The sequence below is a fragment of the Mustela lutreola genome, chromosome 15, assembly GCF_030435805.1.
Source record: "Mustela lutreola isolate mMusLut2 chromosome 15, mMusLut2.pri, whole genome shotgun sequence".
Classification (NCBI taxonomy): domain Eukaryota; kingdom Metazoa; phylum Chordata; class Mammalia; order Carnivora; family Mustelidae; genus Mustela; species Mustela lutreola.
The window spans coordinates 61,201,532-61,223,833 of NC_081304.1; positions in this window are offsets into that span (position 1 = coordinate 61,201,532).

Genomic DNA, 22,302 nt, shown 5'->3' on the forward strand with positions numbered 1-22,302 from the left:
CAGGTGTAGGAGCAGGGGTTGGGATCAGGGCGGGGACAGGGTCCGCAGTAGTGGCCAGTGCAGGATCCAGAGCAGGAGCTGGGTCAGAGGCAGGAACAGGAGCACAGGCAAGGGCAGGGATAGGAGCAGGAACAAGGGGTAGAGGCTGGGTCTGGGGTGGGAACAGAGGCATAGGCAGGGGCAGGGGAATGGGGCAGTAGTCCTGGCAGGGGCAGGGGAAGGGGAAGGGTTGGGGGCAGTTGAAGGGGAAGAAGCAGGGGCAGTGTCTGGCTCTGGGGCAGGAACAGGGGCACAGGGAGGGGCCGGGGAAGGGGTGGGACCAAGGGAGGATCTGGGTCAGGGGCCAGAACAGCAGCACAGGCAAGGGCAGGGGAAATGGGAGTAGCTCTGGCAGGGGCAGGGGAAGGGGGAGCGGCAGGAGCAGGTGTGGGGGCAGGAGCAGGAGCAGGAGCAGGAGCAGGAGCCAGCTCTCCCTGGACAGCATCAGCATCTCCGTGGGCAGGCGCCAGGTCACCTATTGGCTCCTGATCTCCTGCCGAAGTGTCTCCAGTCACCACGTCCCCCTCCGGAGTTGCTGAAGTTGGGAGTGGGTCTAGCTCCTCTGCTGGAGTAGCTGTGAGAGGAGAGGAGGTCACTCGTGGGCCTGCCTCTCCCTGTGGCTTTGCAGAGACAGGGCCTCCCGGAGAAGCCACAGCCACGAAGGAACCCTCACCGGGACATCTCCCCGACTGCAGTCCATCCCCTGGGTGCTCTCAGTTAAGGCGTTGCTCCTGGCCCCACACCAGCCCGTGGGGGTTTCTCCCTGTGGGGCACAGCACCAACTCCTCCCCACACAGCCACAGGCACCCAATCCTAGCCTTCTCACCCTCGGACTTGGCCTCCGTGGGCCCCGTATCCAGGACTGCAGTCCGATGGGGGCAGTGGTCTGGGAGGTACTGGAGGCCTTCCCAGGACCAGGGACTCCTGGGTCAGGGAGGAGTGCGTGTCTGCCCACCTCCTTCCTATTTCATCCGTGACCTGCAAAGACAGAGACAGTAAGTGTGCAAGAGGCATCAGAGCCCTGCCCGGCCATACCCACCATCCTCCTGCCCAGTCCTTCAGCTTCTCCCGGATCACACGCAGACCTGTGCATGCACAGCCCTGCACCTGGGTCAGTGACTCGTCCCTGAAGGGTCTCAGGATAAACCCTGGGCAGAAGGGTGCAGCCTGCACACCCCGTCCCACCTAGCCAGCCTTAACCTGGGGTGTGAACATGACCTGCCCACCAGACATCTGACCCCTCATCAGTCTGCTCCTGCTCGAGGCGTCTCCACCCCCGATGAGCTCTCTTTACACACACACACACACACACACACACACACACACACACACGGGGAGGAGACCTGGGGCTACACAGGTCGATCAGAAGGAGCGGGGCTGGCTGACTCTGAGCCTCCCGGTGTCACCTTTTGATTCTTCTGGCCAAATGGCCAGAGGCATTGGGGAGCCCTGACACGACCTCCGCAGTGAGGGGAAGTGTTTGGTGGGTGAGCTCTCCTCTCTCTGCATCTTCTGGACTTCGGTAGGCAACACAAGAACATCTTGCTTGAGGATCTCCAAAGAAATGAGCTGGGCAGGGGGTTGTCTCTGGAATGTAGATCCCTGGATACGTGGGTTCCAAATTCTGTTGGGCTCCGTTGTCAGGGAAATGAAGTCACCACTGCCTGGGGGCTCCTTACCTGACTTCCTCCTCACACCAGAGCTCCCTGAGGGCCCCCCACCCCAAACTGCTCAAGGCTCACCCTCTGCCCCATGCCCTATTTATACAGTGACACCCACACAGCCTCCCCACAGCCCCTGGGAGGCCTGGGTGCAGCTGTAGTCCCTGCTGTGAGGACACAGAGCTGAGTTCAGACTGGGCTCCTGCCCCTGCCCAGGACTGTGTCTCCAGACACACCCTGTGGCTCTCAGGGCCTCCCCAGTCTCCCTGTCTGCACATTGGGGGTGTTCTGGCTTCTACTTCTAGGGGTGTCACCAGGGGTGGGACCTCTACATACATTCCACACTCTATACAGGAGGCTGGTGCGCACACTTGGCAATGCACAGGTGAGCCAGGGGCTGGGCGGAACATGGACCACAGCCCAGAGGGGCCTGGACCTGCTGTGGGATCCAGGCAAAGCCACCCTCCTCCTGCCTGTGTCCCATCACCTGTGGGAAGGTTGCAGTGAATGGATTCTGACCTTGGTGACACAGACTTCCAGGGGCTTCCATTAGGTTTAGGCCCAAGGGTCTCATCTGTGCCCAAGTGCTGGGCAGTCCCCACAGTGGTTCCCGGGCATTCTTAAATCCTGGTCACACATCCCTGTGGAGTCTCTCCCCCAGGGTACATGGCCTGTGTGACTGTGAGAATGGGACAAAATGTTTGGATATAAGTTCCAAGCTGATTGAGGAAAGTCTGTGACTTCTCCTGGTTTCCTCTCTCCCGTGTTCAGTCTCTATCTCTGTCTCTGTCTCTGTTTTTGTGTGTCTCACAGGAGCAGGATCTGTGGGCTCCAGGGGCGATGGGAGAAACCTCAGAAGCCTCCCTTGTCCCTGTTTCCCTCTCCTCTGCTGGTGCTTGGTTCCTTCTTAAGGCCGCCTCACCCTGAGCAGAGCACTGACTCTGGAACCTCTTCCAAATGGGGACCCTGAGGCTGCACCAAAAAGGTCCTGACCTTGATCCCCAGACCAGTAGGTCTAGTGCTCTGCCACATTCTGCAAGCCCACAATGTCAGCCCCCCAAGCCTCCAGGCTGTCCTCTGCTCAGAAGGACCTCGGGGGAGTACAAAGCATTTTCCCAAGACTGGGAGCACAGTGGGTCAGGACTGGAGATTCAAGGCCAACAGGCTCTTCTACAAGCCTGTGGGAGCCTAGGGATACCCTGTTTCTATGGCCCAATTGATAGAAGAGTAAGGGGAGACCTTTTGTGTTGTAGCCCTGTCCACACTGAGGGGTATCTCTTCCTACTTCCAGTAGTCCAGGGTGGTGATGGACACCAGACCCCAGACCCTGTCCTCACCCAGTACCTTGGCAAAGCCCCTGGGCCTCTTGGAGACCCTTGACCCTCAGCCTGTCCTGTCTCCCCTCCCCATGTTTTGGATCTTGGTCCTTTCCAGGAGTCCTGATGCCCCTGACCCCATGGCCGAGCTGTCTCCAACCTCTTTCTTCTTTCCCCCTTGTCACTCACCTTATTACCAAGGTGTACTCCCCTTCTGACCCCTAGCTGGGCAGTCAGAGTGGTGTGTGTGTGTGTAAGCACGTATGCCTCTACCTGTCAGGGGATGCCCAAGGTCATGTCCCCACATGGGACGGGGTGGGTAGCTATCCCCGAGGATCTGAGGGGCTCTCACCCTCAAAGCAAACCTCATGGGAGGGTCGGGGATGGCCTAGGACTGGACAGAAGCTCTGCTCCTTGGACTCTGTACCCATCTTTTGTCCTGGGCCAGTCCCTGCCTCTCTTGACCCCAGGTTCCCAACTGTCCCTGAGGATTGGACATGGAAATGCTTGAACTTAGCTGTTCCTCCAGGGGTAGGTGGAGGGGGAGGAAAGGTGCACCAGGCACACAGATCTCCATTCCAAGAAGGCCAGATGTGCACAGGAGACCTGTACACAGCACCGGTACCATGACACAGCCTTGCGGTGGATGTGTACATGACCTATAGCTCCGTACCTGACTGGTCCCCCATGTTCCCTCACCACTGCCAAGTGCTCTGTGACCCTGAAGTCTGCTGAGCACCAGACCCATGCCTACCCTGGGAAGCAAGGCTCAGGGTGCAAGGCTGGGTGGGTTGGACATCTGGCGATGCAAAGGTCACCGAGTACCCCCCACCCAGCTGGCCTGGAATTCAGACTCCCTCCCAGGGTCCAGCTAAACGCAGGGTTGAGCCAGAGGACTTGGAGACATCAGTGGAGGCCAATTGAGGATCAATCAATGGAGGGCAGGGAGAAGACCAGTCCGCCCCTTCCAGTTCTCCTCTCCTCCTCCTGCTTTGTCTTCCTGGTTGTATCCTGGGACAGAGGTCTAGCCTGTCCCTGGATTCAGCCCTGGCTAGAGTCAGAGGGGTGGGAAGGAGGACAGGGAGGAGGGGGCCACCATCAGGATGCCCGAGTGTGGGGGCGTTGTTACCTTAATGAGGGACCCTCTGGGAATTCATGGATTTCAGCCCTTTTTAGACATGAGCAGTGGCCCCAGGACTCAGCTCCTGCTCCATCCCTCACACTCCATGAGAGCCTGCATTTCCCCCAGCCCAGTCCTTGTCTGCAGCCAGTCCTCCCTCCAGCCCCAGGAAATTCAGCTGTTCCTGGAGGCTTCAAACTCATTACAAGTTGGAGCCGAGCCAGCCCTATGGGGCCTGGTTTTAGGTCCTGGAGTCCCACAGTGAGGAGAGGTTATGTGGGGCAGGAGCAGGGAGAGGGCAGAGTGGACTCTCCCTGGGAGCCATGGCTCCCTGGTCTGCACAGACCCTGTTGTGTGCTGGCCCCCAGGGCACCCAGACTCCAGCTCCCAGGCAGGCTCTTGGAGGGAGACAAGAGTGTGGCTTGTGCTAGCTCAGACTGGCACTCTGTCCTGTAGCTACAGCCTATCCAGCCAGCTGGACTCCCTCTCCTAGTTGGTCAGCAACACCCTTAGAACCAAGAACAGCCCATCATCCAGCTCAGGGACCAGTGTGTGGCCGGGCAGGCAGGGGAGAGCTTGGTCTGGGCTCAGGGAATCCCTGGCTGGGCTAATGGTGGCTGGGGAAGCCTGGCATTCCAGCCCCTCTGCTGAGCAGCACTGTGACTGGAGCCATTTGCCTCCCCTCTCTGGGCCTCACTCTCCACCTCTGTGCAATGCAGTGATTCTGAATGATCAATCACTCCTATGGCAGGAACATATGGGATGCTGGTGATTGACCTGTGGTGGGCACAGAACCTGGATTGCAGAGTGCTGTGGGGGATGGTGAACAGTGTTGCCAGTGAGCACTCCTCCTCCCAAAGCCATTCAGCCCTTCCACGCAGCCACCAGGCCCCTGGGAGACCACACTCCTGACAGCAGGTCCCCATGTGTGGCTCTTCTTCAGCAGTGGGACAGGGTGGGGACCTTGGGACATGGGATCAGCCCTTCACTCTGAGGGCAGGAGAGCAAGGAAGACTTTCCCTGGGGTCCCCCAAGGCCACGTAAGAGGGCCGGTGTGCCGCTTCCAGTTGGCGATGAGAGAAGAATTAGGCACAAACAAGTCAGCTGCAAGAGATTGGGAGCAAGAGACAACAGTCGAAAAGGACTGCTGCCATGAGCAGCTCCACAGTCTCACTTTTATTGGATAGAAAATAGCCAACAGAAGGATTGATGAAGGTCAAACGTTTGTCACGTCTTGCAGGCCAGCAAGGAGGAGGATCAAATTTATAGTTAAACAAGCACATTCAAAAGACTCATCTAACTAACAACGGGCACTTTTGGGAAGAGAAAGGAGCGATAATGGATAAGGGAAGCAGGAGGTTTTTGTTCCCCCCTGAGCGAGCCGGGCATCCCCAGCTGCCCAGCTTCACGGTCGTACGTCGTCCTTCTCCCCAAAGACCTGTTGCCAGTGTATGTATTTCTTAAGGCCATATCTAAATGTGCTTGGTAACTAGTAAAATCCTCCAGGGGTTACAGTTTGTAGTGAGTACGAACCTTTAATAAATAAAGTGTAATAAATAAATGAATGAATAAATAAATAATATGTAGTAAGTGCAAACCCCTACTAAATGAAAAACAGGAACAAATTGCAAACTAACCACATAGCAAGTAAGTCTAGACCATATGCGTGTAGTGATAACAAACTAACCTCATAGCAAATACCACATAGCAAGTAAGCCTAGACCATATGCGTGTAGTGATAAGATTAGCGCGGAGTAACAAGTTGTAAATATTTTAACTTGTGCGAAATATCATAAACAAAAACATGTTTACGACGTGTGTATGTTTTTGGTGTGTAAGCATAAGAAAAATAAGTGATGTAATATGTTTATGAAGGAGACTTAGCACAATAAAGAGGCATCTGGTTGGACTGAGGTGAAGCGAGTTGCCTGTCAGGAGGACATCATCGCCGTGTTACTGACGCCCCGACAGTTTCGTTGCCAACCACTCGCTGCTTCTCAGTCTCAACTTCTGCGGTGACCTCTCTGTCTAGATTGTGAGGCGACGTCTCCTTCTCCGTGACAACGTCAGCGGACCGTGACCAGGCCATGATAGTGGTGCGGACCTCGTCCCAATAAAGATCAAGTGAGTTACATCATATCCATCTCTCTATCTCTTCTTTACACATTGCGACCTCCTGGCGGGACACAGGGGTTTTGCTTGCGACACAGTTTAAGTAACAAATTATTCTGAGGGGCAGCAGCACTGGTGGCTACCTCCAAGCAGGACACTGAAATTCTGCTTCTGTTAGAACCTGAGCACTGGGGTTTGGTTCTTTCCCTTGCTGGGCTGACAAGACACACACGCTATCCATGACTCCTCCTCGAATGAAGAGCTCTCGCAGGGTCCTGGGCATCCTGGACTTAGGAAGGGGGTGGGACCAGTCCTCTCTCTGGCTCCTGAAGGAGACCTGTCCTCTCAAAGACAGGATTGTTTCTACTCATGATCCTGAGCCAGGATGGGAGACAGCCCCTTACGGCTCCTGACTCTGGGGCTGAGGGGGCCTTTCTCAGGCACAGCAAAGCCCACTGAAAGTGGGGGCTTCAGAAAACATATGCCTGGACCAGGTTCTGCCCCAGGGTGGTGGCTGCCTTCTCCAGCTCTGGAGAAAGAGGGACATCCTCTGCTTCTCTGGGCGTGGGGTCCTCTGATCCATGAACAGGCACTGGAGGGTTTCGAGTCTGACTCTGGAAGTGCACCAGTGGGTCAATCATTATCCACACATGAACATGGACAACATTCTAAAGAAGGGAGGGAGGAGTCAAGATGGCAGAGAAGTAGGAGGCTGAGACTACTTCAGCAAGCAGGAGATCAGCTAGATTGCTTATCTAAAGATTGCAAACACCTGCAAATCCATTGGCAGATTGAAGAGAACAGCAATTCTAGAAAGAAAAACAACCACTTTCTGAAAGGTAGGACTGGCGGAGCAGTGAATCCAAAGCGACGGGAAGATAGACCCCGGGGGGAGGGGCCGGCTCCCGGCAAGCGGCAGAACAATGGAGCACAAAATCAGGACTTTTAAAAGTCTGTTCCACTGAGGGACATTGCTCCAGAGGCTAAACCGGGGCGAAGCCCACGCGGGGTCAGCGTGGCCTCAGGTCCCGCAGGGTCACAGAAGGATCGGGGGTGTCTGAGTGTCGCAGAGCTTGCAGGTATTAGAACGGGAAAGCCGGCTACAGAGACAGAGCCGAACAGTGAGCTCTCAGCTTGGGGTTACCTTGAACCGGCCACAGGCTTGGTGAGCTCGGAGCGCGGCTGGAGGTCAGGCAGACGGGAGTTATTGGGTGCTGTTCTCTGAGGGCACACTGAGGAGTGGGGCCCCGGGCTCTCGACTCCTCCGGGCGGAGACCAGGAGGCCGCCATTTGTATTCCCGTCCTCCGGAACTCTACGGAAAGCACTCAGGGAAAAAAAGCTCCTGAAAGCAAACCCGAGCGGATTACTCACCCTGGCCCCTGATAAGGGCGGTGCAATTCCACCTGGGGCAAAGACACTTGAGAATCACTACAACAGGCCCCTCCCCCAGAAGATCAACAAGAAATCCAGCCAAGACCAAATTCACCTACCAAGGAGTGCAGTTTCAATACCAAGGAGAGCAGCAGAATTCCAGAGGAGGAGAAAGCAAAGCATGGAACTCATGGCTTTCTCCCTGTGATTTTTTAGTCTTGCAGTTAATTTTTTTTCATTTTTTTCCCTCTTTTTCTGCTAAATTTTTTTTTAATTTTTACCCTTGTCTTTTTTAACGTTTTTAAACTAGTTTATCTAACATATATTTTTTCTTTTTTATACTTTTCTTTATTCATTTTCTTTTTTTTTAATTCTTTTTTTTCTTTTTCTTTCTTTCTTTTCAAACCTCTTTTTATCCCCTTTCTCCCCCCTCATGATTTGGGATCTCTTCTGATTTGGTTAAAGCATATTTTCCTGGGGTTGTTACCACCATTTTAGTATTTTACTTGCTCCTTCATATACTCTTAGCTGGACAAAATGACAAGGCGGAAAAATTCACCACAAAAAAAAGAACAGGAGGCAGTACCGAAGGCTAGGGACCTAATCAATACAGACATTGGTAATATGCCAGATCTAGAGTTCAGAATGACAATTCTCAACGTTCTAGCTGGGCTCAAAAAAGACATGGAAGATATTAGAGAAACCCTCTCCGGAGATATAAAAGCCCTTTCTGGAGAAATAAAAGAACTAAAATCTAACCAAGTTGAAATCAAAAAAGCTATTAATGAGGTGCAATAAAAAATGGAGGCTCTCACTGCTAGGATAAATGAGGCAGAAAAAAGAATTAGTGATATAGAAGACCAAATGACAGAGAATAAAGAAGCTGAGCAAAAGAGGGACAAACAGCTACTGGACCACGAGGGGAGAATTCGAGAGATAAGTGACACCATAAGATGAAACAACATTAGAATAATTGGGATTCCAGAAGAAGAAGAAAGAGAGAGGGGAGCAGAAGGTATACTGGAGAGAATTATTGGGGAGAATTTCCCCAATATGGCAAAGGGAATGAGCATCAAAATTCAGGAGGTTCAGAGAATGCCCCTCAAAATCAATAAGAATAGGCCCACACCCCGTCACCTAATAGTAAAATTTACAAGACTTAGTGACAAAGAGAAAATCCTGAAAGCAGCCCGGGAAAAGAAGTCTGTAACATACAATGGTAAAAGTATTAGATTGGCAGCTGACTTATCCACAGAGACCTGGCAGGCCGGAAAGAGCTGGCATGATATTTTCAGAGCACTAAACGAGAAAAATATGCAGCCAAGAATACTATATCCAGCTAGGCTATCATTGAAAATAGAAGGAGAGAGTAAAAGCTTCCAGGACAAACAAAAACTGAAAGAATTTGCAAACACCAAACCAGCTCTACAGGAAATATTGAAAGGGGTCCTCTAAGCAAAGAGAGAGCCTACAAGAGGTAGATCAGAAAGGAAAAGAGACAATATACAGTAACAGTCACCTTATAGGCAATACAATGGCACTAAATTCATATCTTTCAATAGTTACCCTGAATGTGAATGGGCTAAATGCCCGAATCAAAAGACACAGGGTATCAGAATGGATAAAAAAACAAAACCCATCTATATGTTGCCTCCAAGAAACTCATTTTAAGCCCAAGGACACCTCCAGATTTAAAGTGAGGGGGCGGAAAAGAATTTACCATGCTAATGGACATCAGAAGAAAGCAGGAGTGGCAATCCTTATATCAGATCAATTAGATTTTAAGCCAAAGACTATAATAATAGATGAGGAAGGACACTATATCATACTCAAAGGGTCTGTCCAACAAGAAGACCTAACAATTTTAAATATCTATGCCCCCAACGTGGGAGCAGCCAACTATATAAACCAATTAATAACAAAATCAAAGAAACACATCAACAATAATACAATAATAGTAGGGGACTTTAACACTCCCCTCACTGAAATGGACAGATCATCCAAGCAAAAGATCAACAAGGAAATAAAGGCCTTAAACGACACACTGGACCAGATGGAAATCACAGATATATTCAGAACATTTCATCCCAAAGCAACAGAATACACATTCTTCTCTAGTGCACATGGAACATTCTCCAGAATAGATCACATCCTTGGTCCTAAATCAGGACGCAACCAGTATCAAAAGATTGGGATCATTCCCTGCATATTTTCAGACCACAATGCTCTAAAGCTAGAACTCAACCACAAAAGGAAGTTTGAAAAGAACCCAAATACATGGAGACTAAGCAGCATCCTTCTAAAGAATGAATGGGTCAACCGGGAAATTAAAGAAGAATTGAAAAAAATCATGGAAACAAATGACAATGAAAATACAACGGTTCAAAATCTGTGGGACAAAACAAAGGCAGTCCTGAGAGGAAAATATATAGCGGTACAAGCCTTTCTCAAGAAACAAGAAAGGTCTCAGGTACACAACCTAAACCTACACCTAAAGGAGCTGGAGAAAGAACAAGAAAGAAACCCTAAGCCCAGCAGGAGAAGAGAAATCATAAAGATCAGAGCAGAAATCAATGAAATAGAAACCAAAAAAACAATAGAGCAAATCAACGAAACTAGAAGCTAGTTCTTTGAAAGAATTAATAAAATTGATAAACCCCTGGCCCGACTTATTAAAAAGAAAAGAGAAAGGACCCAAATAAATAAAATCATGAATGAAAGAGGAGAGATCACAACTAACACCAAAGAAATACAAACTATTATAAGAACATACTATGAGCAACTCTACGCCAACAAAATTGACAATCTGGAAGAAATGGATGCATTCCTAGAAACATATAAACTACCACAACTGAACCAGGAAGAAGTAGAAAGCCTGAACAGACCCATAACCACTAAGGAGATTGAAACAGTCATTAAAAATCTCCAAACAAACAAAAGCCCAGGGCCAGTCGGCTTCCTGGGGAAATTCTACCAAACATTTAAAGAAGAACTAATTCCTATTCTCCTGAAATTGTTCCAAAAAATAGAAATGGAAGGAAAACTTCCAAACTCATTTTATGAGGCCAGCATCACCTTGATCCCAAAACCAGACAAGGATCCCACCAAAAAAGAGAGCTATAGACCAATATCCTTGATGAACACAGATGCAAAAATACTCAACAAAATACTAGCCAATCAGATTCAACAGTACATTAAAAGGATTATTCACCACGACCGAATGGGATTTATTCCAAAGCTGCAAGGTTGGTTCAACACCCGCAAATCAGTCAATGTGATACAACACATCAATAAAAGTAAGAACAAGAACCATATGATACTCTCAATAGATGCTGAAAAAGCATTTGACAAAGTACAGCATCCCTTCCTGATCAAAACTCTTCAAAGTGTAGGGATAGAGGGGACATACCTCAATATCATCAAAGCCATCTATGAAAAACCCACCGCAAATATCATTCTCAATGGAAAAAACTGAAAGCTTTTCCGCTAAGGTCAGGAACACGGCAGGGATGTCCATTATCACCACTGCTATTCAACATAGTACTAGAGGTCCTAGCCTCAGCAATCAGACAACAAAAGGAAATTAAAGGCATCCAAATCGGCAAAGAAGAAGTCAAATTATCACTCTTCGCAGATGATATGATACTATATGTGGAAAACCCAAAAGACTCCACTCCAAAACTGCTAGAACTTATACAGGAATTCAGTAAAGTGTCAGGATATAAAATCAATGCACAGAAATCAGTTGCATTTCTCTATACCAACAGCAAGACAGAAGAAAGAGAAATTAAGGAGTCCATCCCATTTTTAATTGCACCCAAAACCATAAGATACCTAGGAATAAACCTAACCAAAGAGGCACAGAATCTATACTCAGAAAACTATAAAGTTCTCATGAAAGAAATTGAGGAAGACACAAAGAAATGGAAAAATGTTCCATGCTCCTGGATTGGAAGAATAAATATTGTGAAAATGTCTATGCTACCTAAAGCAATCTACACATTTAATGCAATTCCTATCAAAGTACCATCCATCTTTTTCAAAGAAATGGAACAAATAACCCTAAAATTTATATGGAACCAGAAAAGACCTCGAATAGCCAAAGGGATATTGAAAAAGAAATCCAACGTTGGTGGCATCACAATTCCGGACTTCAAGCTCTATTACAAAGCTGTCATCATCAGGACAGCATGGTACTGGCACAAAAACAGACACATAGATCAATGGAACAGAATAGAGAGCCCAGAAATAGACCTTCAACTCTACAGTCAACTAATCTTCGACAAAGCAGGAAAGAATGTCCAATGGAAAAAAGACAGCCTCTTCATTCAATAAATGGTGCTGGGAAAATTGGACAGCCACATGCAGAAAAATGAAATTGGACCATTTTCTTACTCCACACACAAAAATAGACTCAAAATGGATGAAGGACCTCAATGTGTGAAAGGAATCCATCAAAATCCTTGAGAACACAGGTAGCAACCTCTTCGACCTCAGCCGCAGCAACATCTTCCTAGGAACAACGCCAAAGGCAAGGGAAGCAAGGGCAAAAATGAGCTATTGGGATTTCATCAAGATCAAAAGCTTTTGCACAGCAAAGGAAACAGTTAACAAAATCAAAAGACAACTGACAGAATGGGAGAAGATATTTGCAAACGACATATCAGATAAAGGACTAGTGTCCAGAATCTATAAAGAACTTAGCAAACTCAACACCCAAAGAACAAATAATCCAATCAAGAAATGGACAGAGGACATGAACAGACATTTCTGCAAAGAAGACATCCAGATGGCCAACAGACACATGAAAAAGTGCTCCATATCACTAGGCATCAGGGAAATACAAATCAAAACCACAATGAGATATCACCTCACACCAGTCAGAATGGCTAAAATCAACAAGTCAGGAAATGACAGATGCTGGCGAGGATGCGGAGAAAGGGGAACCCTCCTACACTGTTGGTGGGAATGCAAGCTGGTGCAGCCACTCTGGAAAACAGCATGGAGGTTCCTCAAAATGTTGAAAATAGAACTGCCCTATGACCCAGCAATTGCACTATTGGGTATTTACCCTAAAGATACAAACGTAGTGATTCAAAGGGGTACATGCACCCAAATGTTTATAGCAGCAATGTCCACAATAGCCAAACTATGGAAAGAACCTAGATGTCCATCAACAGATGAATGGATAAAGAAGATGTGGTATATATACACAATGGAATACTATGCAGCCATCAAAAGAAATGAAATCTTGCCATTTGCGACAACATGGATGAAACTAGAGTGTATCATGCTTAGTGAAATAAGTCAAGCAGAGAAAGACAACTATCATATGATCTCCCTGATATGAGGAAGTGGTGATGCAACATGGGGGCTTAAGTGGGTAGGAGAAGAATAAATGAAAGAAGATGGGATTGGGAGGGAGACAAACCATAAGTGACTCTTAATCTCACAAAACAAACTGAGGGTTGCTGGGGGGAGGGGGTTTGGGAGAAGGGGGTGGGATTATGGACATTGGGGAGGGTATGTGCTTTGGTGAGTGCTGTGAAGTGTGTAAACCTGGTGATTCACAGACCTGTACCCCTGGGGATAAAAATATATGTTTATAAAAAATAAAAAAATTAAAAAAAAAGATTGCAACTTACTGGTAGCAAAGGTTTAACTGTAATAAACAAACAAACAAAAAATAAGAGAAACATGTTTTCTCTCCTAATAGGATTTTTAAAATGTGAAATTGATGGGTTGTTTAATATAAAGAATGCTGAAAATATTATGGAAGCTGCAAGATCAAATTTGGACCCTGTTAGATAACACTAGACCATCATTTTAGTTTTCTCAAAGGAAGTTTGTCAATGATTTTTCATTTATTATTAAGTAAATATTAGTAAATATTAAGTAAATATATGTGTTTAATAAGAAGAATAATGTGTTTTATAAGTTGGAACAAACAGGCAACTTCTGCGACTGATTAATACATAATTAATACATAATTTGATAAATTTATGCTAATATCGGCAAACAATATTGATATATATTAAGATTGAATAACAAGCATAAGAACAGTGAATTAATTTGGAGTATATTATAAAAATAAACCATTTCCATGTCACAAAAATATCCTAACAAGTTTAGGCTTTCTTTTTATTAATTCATATGAATTGGTATTATTCTTCAAGTGTTATTTTTTTCTAAGCTCTTTCAGAAAACTTTTTAATAAAATGTTATCACCTAAAAATATATATGCTGCAATTGATCTGAATGCTGAATCTATTTGAATTTGTTTCTAGTCCAGTGTCCATGAATAATAAGCTATATCTCTAAAAAAATTTTTTTAAAGAAAACTGGATCTCACTATAGATTTTCTTCAACATCAAAGAGAACAAAATCGCACATATCTTAGCAGGAAAATAGAAGTTGCTAGACAGCTATATAATATCAAAATTTAGTACATGTATTACACATAAATCCCATAACTTAGAAGTAATAGTAAACTAAATCAGAATGCTAGTAGTCTGTGTTTGAGTATCAAATATAATAAATTCATGTCTAGCAAATAATGAATAATAAATTCGTTAATTAATAAAGCATCTCTCTCCTCACATATTTTACCATTGACCTTTCTGAAGTGTTGTTTATGTAGCTTCTTTTTTAATTTTAAAATATTAATTTCTTTCTAAATGTATAATATGCTGATAAATCACTATCAAAATGCATTTGGAAGATTAAAATACAATTGAATCACTTGTGTGGTTTATTTTTCAAATAATTTTAGATCATTTTGCTGAGGACAAGAAAATATTTTAAAGATTTCATATTGGTTCTGTACCAAGTTAACCCAAACCTAAAGGCTTGAAACAGCACATACTTATTATCATACAGTTCTGCAGATCAGAAGCCACAGTGCATCTCACCAGCTACATTTATCTTTGAAACCTCTAAGGGAGAATCCATTTTCTTGTCTTTTCCAGCTTTAGAAAGAATTTCTAGGTTTGTGGCCTTTTTCTTGAAAATTGAACCCAGCAAAGGTCTGTGGGTTCTTATGATGCCAGCTCTATTACCCACTCTTCCTCTCTTGTCTTCTGGGTTTAGGTGTATTCAGATAATCCAAATAATCTCTTTACTTTGAAATTGTTTGTTTAACATTCCTGGTTCAAAGAGTGACCTTAATTTCCCTTTTCTTTTTTCTATTCACTTATTGTTGGGTTTTATTTTATTTTATTCTATTTTATTTCATTTTTAAAAATTTATTTAAACTTAACAACAACAACAACAACAAAAATTCATTCTTCCTCTACATCTCCCTTCCTGTACCTCCTCCTCTGGCAACCACCAGTCTGTTCTCTGTATACACAGCTTGAGCTTGGCTGGCTGCCTGCCTGCCTTCCTTCCTACTTTCCTTCCTTCCTGCCTGCCTTCTCTCTCTCCTTCTTCCTTACCTCCCTCCCTCTGTACTTCCTTCCTTCCTTCCTTCCTTTTATTCTCATTCCACATACAAGCATTACTCAGAGGTGTTGCAGGTTTAGTTTCAAACCACCACAATAAAGTGAACATTACAGTAATGAGAGTCAAATTTTTTTTTAATTTTCCAGTGCATATAAAAGTTATATTTATACTATACTCTCCTAAGTGTGAAATAATGTTATATCTAAAAGTGTAGGTATCTTAATTAAAATACTTTTTTTGGGTAAAAAACTGCTGTCATCTGAGCTTTCAGTGACTCAGTCTTTTGCTGGTGGAGGTCTTGCTTCCTCGTTGATATCTGCTAACTAATTAGAGTGGTGGCTACTAAAGGCTTGGATGGTTAGGGCTATTTCTCAAATGAAGAAAATAATGAACTTCACTCTGTACTGTTCTTTATTCTTTCCTACATTTCCATACTTTTACCAAAGAGCATTACTATCATTCTGTTTGAAAATTCATATCATCTAGTGTTTGTTAGAGATAGTTTCTTTTGGGGCACCTGTGTGGCTCAGTGGGTTAAGCCTCTGCCTTCGGCGAGGATCCTGATCTCAGGGTCCTGGGATGGAGCCCTGCAGAATCCTGTAGAGCCCTTCATCAGACTCTCTGCTCAGCAGGGAGCCTGCTCACCTCCCCACCTGCCTTTCTGCCTACTTGTGATCTCTGTCAATAAATAAATAAAATATTTTAAAAAGTCATGCTCTTAAAGATATCTTATTATATCTTATTAAAGATAGTTTCTTTCAATATTTGTATAAACAAATCATTATTTTGCTTTCAGTTTTAATGGTTTTTTGGGAGGGAGGGCTACAGAATTATAATTCAAGGGGTATTTTCTCAGAACTACAAAAAGTTTGTTTACTTTGTCTTTCCCATTAATTCCGTTTTCCATCAAAGCTGTCAGCCTTATGGCTGATTTGTTGAAAATAGTGTGTCACTTTGACTTCTGATTTCTTTTAAAGTTTTCTCCTTGTCTTTGACTTTCAGCAATTCTGCTGTTATTTTCCTGGACATGGCTTTCTTTGTGTATTTTTATGCTTGTGGTTTATAGCATTGTTTAAATTGTGTTTTGATGTGTCTGATCACTATCAATATTTTTGTCCGTTAGCTTTTAAAATATTGTTTCTAATTCTCTTTCTCTCTTCTTCCCCACCTCTCTCTCTCTCTCTCATTACCTTTCCATTGCTCATGATACATAACTCTCAAATTTCCCATAAGATATCTTCATTGTGTGCCATATATCATATGCTAACTTTGGATTTTTTCCGTTATTTTCTCAAATGCTTCAATCATCATTTTTTTCTGATCTATCATCTATCTATCTTTACTTATCACCTTTTTAGCTATGACTAAACTGTTATGAAACCTATATATAAAATTCTCAGTATGCTAAGGTCTTTCTTATTACAATAATGATCATTAGATTACCTACATATAGTTTAATTTATCTTGTACTCTAGTCTATGTACATATTAAATATACATGAAATCTCCAGTTTCTTGTGAATTTGTCTTTATTTTCTGCTTTTGTCTTCTAACTTGGGTTTATAAATCATGGGTTTATTTTTCCCTGCAGTATTTGGTAATTTTTAAAAATTTATTTCTTTTCAGCATAACAGAGTTCATTGTTTATGCACCACACCCCAGTGCTCCATGCAATACATGCTCTCCATAATACCCATCACCTGGCTCCCTCAACCCCCCACCCCCCACCCCTTCAAAACCCTCAGATTATTTTTCAGAGTCCATAGTCTCTCATGGTTCATCTCCCCTTCCAATTTCCCTCATCTCCCTTCTCACCATCTCCCCATGTCCTCCATGTTATTTGTTATGCTCCACAAATAAGTGAAGCCATATGATAATTGACTCTCTCTGCTTGGCTTATTTCGCTCAGCATAATCTCTTCCAGTCCCGTCCAGTATTTGGTAAATTTTTAATAGATGCCACATCATGTATGAAAAGTCTACAGAAAATTTGAGATCTACATGGCATTGTTTCTCTAAAAGGGATTTCCTGTTGCTTCAGACCAACAAACACATATAGTATATATAAGATATTTATATATTTGTATATTTATATAGAGAATATATAATCCATTTATATTTATACTTTAAATTATATTGTTCATCCTTCCATATCAGACCATCTGGATTTTTAAAATTTTTATTGCACATAAATACAAATTTACATGTAGTAAATATAGTACAGAGCATTTTAGAGTATACTTTACCTACTTTACCCAATCATATAAAACCAGTATCTGAACAAGTTCATTAACAAAACCACAAAATCACTATTATTACAGTGCTGATAACTCAACTACTATTCAGACCATTCATGGATACAACTCCTTATTCTTAATGGGTGAATTTTATATTATTTTATAAGTCTACCATAATTTAATTAACCAATGTTATGATAGTCATGTTTCTTTTTTTTTATTACAATGGTCAGTGAAATTTATCTATATGGTGTATATATTTGTGAATTTATGTGAGATTACCTGTAGAATTCATTCATTGAAAATGATTATTTATACATGTTTATGTTGATAGATGTTGCCAAAATATTTTATAAAAATGTTATAGATTTGTGATTGTACTAGTCAAAATCTTTCCAAAATGTTCTAGTATCAAACTTCACCAATTTAAGTTAAATAACTATTTATTGATGTGTTGCCATGTATTTTATTGAGTAATTAATGTTAAATATTGTTTCATGGTATTTGTGTACTCTGTGAACTGTCTGCTTATATTTTTTTTCCTATTTTGTCTAATGGTATATTAATCTTAAAAGCACTGTATGTACACATGAACTTAGCACTTTTTCCATATGAACTGGAAGTGTATTATCACTTTATAATTCATGTTTTGCAGTATCTTACCTACTTTCTATGAAGATTATGTTTTATGTAGTCAGATTTATTAATCTTGTTCTTCATAGTTTCTGAATTCAAGTCTTTTTCCTATCCAAAAGAGTTGTAAATTTATCTCCATTTGTGCTCCACACTTATTTTAGTAAATTCATTCCTGGTGATTTTACATTTTTTCTAGTAAAATGAGATTTTTCTCTTTTTCAATTTTTATACAGCTTTAAAAATTGCTAGAAGTCAATGGTGTTTTTACTTAAATACTGCATTTTCTTATTTAAAAATGTTTCTCATTGATTCCTTTATATTTTTTAGATATTCAGTCTTATCATGTGAAAATAATAATTTTGCTTTTTCCTGTATAACATTTGTATCATATTTACTTTTCATATCAAAATGTCTTGACTAGTACACCCAGAAAAATGTTAAGTGATAAAGATCAGCATAGATATCCTTGTGCTGTCCTACACTTTGATGGAAAGATTAGTAATTCTCCATTTAGAATGCAGCTGACATTTGATTATATATCTATATCCCTATAATATATCTATGTATATCCATGTACTAAATAAGAATCCATCTGTTCTTGTTTCATTAAATGAAAGTCAGCATTGATTCCCAATTAAACATCAGAAGACATTTATAATTTATGGAGTTTATTCATTTTTTTCTTTTTTGATTTATTGTTCAGGTGAATTATATACATACATTTGTAATAAAAACCTTGGAATTATAGAATTTTATACATAAAATCATTGAATTCAAATTGCCAAATGTTTGGTAAGTGTTTTGTGTTGTTTTTTAGTAAACTGAGTCTACGGTGTCTGATTTTGTGTTTTGATTGTGTTACTTTTTAGAAATTTTGGTATTTATAGAAAAGCTTGAATCCAAAGTTTGATTAGAATCTTTTCCAATGTTTTTGTGCTCTGGAATATTTTCAATAGTATCAGAATTATTTCTTTATTAAAATTTGAGAAAATTTACTTGGAAAATCCACAAGCTTTAAACTATTTTTCTGGTAGTTTTTACATTTTTTTTCTCACATTTCCATCAACAAATCTATGTTTTCACATGAGATTGAGTAGAAGCGATTCACTTTTAATGTGTAATTTAAACTCTGGCATACTTCCTGAATTTTCAACTGTACAAAATCAATGGCTCCCTTTGAATGTCTAATACACTTGAAAGACTTAATACATTCATGACCAAGCTCTTGGTATTTCTCAAACTAGTTTACCTCAGTGGCTAATATGTTAATAACCTTTGCAGAGATGTAGGTGTTGTGTAAAATCTAAAGAAGTAGTTATAGAATCTAAGTATCCTTGTATATAACTCTGTATATCACAATATGAAGTTCACCATCTGGAGGTTAGGGCTGTTTTACACCTACTTTTATGAGAAATAAATTTGTCTTTATCATTCAATGCTTTTGTCATTTTGTGGGTTTTTGAAAAACATGAAAGAAATATCTTCACTTTTTACTTAATTTTTTATTAGGTGTCAATTTTTACCTAATTTTTAATTTTTTAAAATTTCACTCTATTGCCAATAAAAAAGAAAAAAAACACATTAAATCCTTGTTTACATTATCAGATCAAAATAAATCACTCTTCAGACCATGTTAATAACAAACTAAACTCTTTTAGACCATGTTTCAACAAACTTGATTTATATTTCTTTCTGATATACTTTTTTGGGAAATCTTTGCTCTAATCAGCTTCAGAATTTATTATTTATTTATTTATTTTCAAATTTTTTACATCGATTTTTTTTTGTTGTTAAAGATTTTATTTATTTATTTGACAGAGAGATCACAAGTAGGCAGAGAGGCAGGCAGAGAGAGAGAGAGAGAGAAGGAAGCAGGCTCCCTGCTGAGCCAAGAGCCCGATGTGGGACTCGATCCCAGGACCTTGAGATCATGACCCGAGCCGAAGGCAGCGGCTTAACCCACTGAGCCACCCAGGCGCCCCAAGCTTCAGAATTTATTAAAACTTCTTACTTCCTGTGGAATTCCTTTCCTTACCATGGTTCTTTTAATTAGTCTATTTATATCACTATGTTATACTGAGGTTTGAGTGACATGCTCAGTAACAGAAAAGAAAAAAGAAAATAACAAACTTGTGGGAATTACCTAGGAGATTAATAGCACCTTTCAGCATTTCCATGACTATATCCATAGAGTCACAAACCAGGCCAGACCAAAATTGGAGGTGAACATCTTACTAAGTAATTTCTGGGGTGTACCGGCTGGGGAGGGCTAGTGCAATGGGAGGTGAAAGAATTCACCCAAGGCAGAACAAAAGAAATGTATTGAATACACTGCAAGGGAACAGCAGGAGGACAGCAAAGAAGACACTGTGTGCCATGAGGTGGTGGTGAGGGGCCACAGTAATATGGCAGAGTAAAGGAATATGGAGATGCATGGAATTTCCTTCTTTTGATAATTGTGCCTGGTTGTAAGTAGCCCATAAGTTGTAAGTAGCCCATTGTTTAGGGAATGTATTACAGTTTTCCATTAAAACAGAACCAAAGGGGTGCCTGGGTGGCTCAGTGGGTTAAAGCCTCTGCCTTCAGCTCAGGTCATGATCCCAGTGTCCTGGGATCAAGCCCCGCATTGGGCTCTCTGCTCATCAAGAAGCCTGTTGCTCCCTCTCTTTCTGCCTGCCTCTCTTCCTACTTGTGATCTCTGTCTGACTTGTGATCTCTGTCTGTGAAATAAATAAATAAAAATCTTAAAAAAAAAAGAACCAAAAGTATGTATATGAATGTTTGTGTGTGTGTGTGTGTGTGTGTGTGTGTATCCACATATGTGTGTATATCCATTTATATACGAATTCCCTTAAATTTTAACACAATATTTTTAAAAAGATTTATTTCTTTATTTTAAAAAGAGAGAGAGCATGAATGGGAAGGGCAGAGAGAGAGGACAATGATCTCAAGCCGACTCTGCCCTAAGCACAGAGCCCAATGCAGGGCTTGATCTCACAACCCTGAGATCACAAGATAAAATAAAACCAAGAGTGGATGCTTGACTGACTGTGCCATTCAGGAGTCCCAATTTTAGCAAATTTTTTAAATTGAAATTTTAGTTTACTTAAATTTTTGCTAAAATTCCCAAACATATTACATATTTAGATTAATGAAGGCACTTTATAGTTTTACAAAACTATTTCTCAAACCATCCTAGATGATAGGTCTTTTATTTGGAGAAACTTAGACTGAGAATAAACTACCCAAGGTCAAAGGGTAAGGATGAAATAGAGGAAATTAAACTCAGTTCTTATTACTCCCAGACATTCCCTCTCCATATCCTAACTTTGTGCGCAGACTTTGGGTGAGGCAAAGTTTCATATTGCTTCTCCAGAAGACTTAACTTCAATGAGATCAATCTCTGACCTCAGCATCATCATCTTTTAATAAGGATAATTCTAGTACATATCCCAGATGATTATTCTGGGTATTAATTGATTTAAGATATATACAGTATTTAGGTTTTTGTTCCATAATAAACCTGTAAATGTTAAGTAATTCTATCATTATTGTTAATATCATTTAATAACAGCAAGTAGCTCCAGTGCAATGCTGGTATGTATTGAACAACTGACATTCCAGAAGACATAGAAAGCCCTTGTTTTCTCATTTCCATTATTTACCTCCCCAACCCCCCACATACAGGTGCATTGATTTAAAGCTGCCAGAGCAACATCACCAACTGTAGAGTTGGGAAGATGTACATGTAATATGTATGATATGATTCCAGCATACCACTGTTTGGCACCATTATTTCTTTAAGTAATGAAATTGGGTTTCTTGTAAAATATACTGTGATAACTTACTTAATGTAGAGTTTAAATGTGAGCAGGAAAACAGCAGAGAACTTGCAAAAGCTTTGTAGGACAAAAACAGGTAAATTTGTGTTTCTTGCTGGGAGAGCGAGAGGAGAAGAAAGTAACAAAAAAGAAGGGATAGGAAATCAGGAGACTAACAAGTGAAGAGTCAGTGGGTGGGAGACAGGAATTAATCCAAGAGTAAATGTTTGGTTGGAAAAGGATTTTTAAAAGCAAAGTTGTCTAATGTTTACTCTAAGCATTTTTTTTAGTGATTTTTTAATGATTTTGTGCAAAATATTTAAATTCTTTTATAGTTTATTCCAGTTAACCTCATGGTTTACAGCTCTTGGAATCATTTGCTAGGTACCCTTTAACATTCAGAATAAAGCTTTCCTGAAACTCTAAGACATGTGCTGTAATGTGTCGTAGGTAATGGTGATTATAAACTTTCTATAGTAATAAAATTTTTAAAACATTTTTACAAATATTCAAAAATTTACAACTGTTCACATTATATTTGGACACC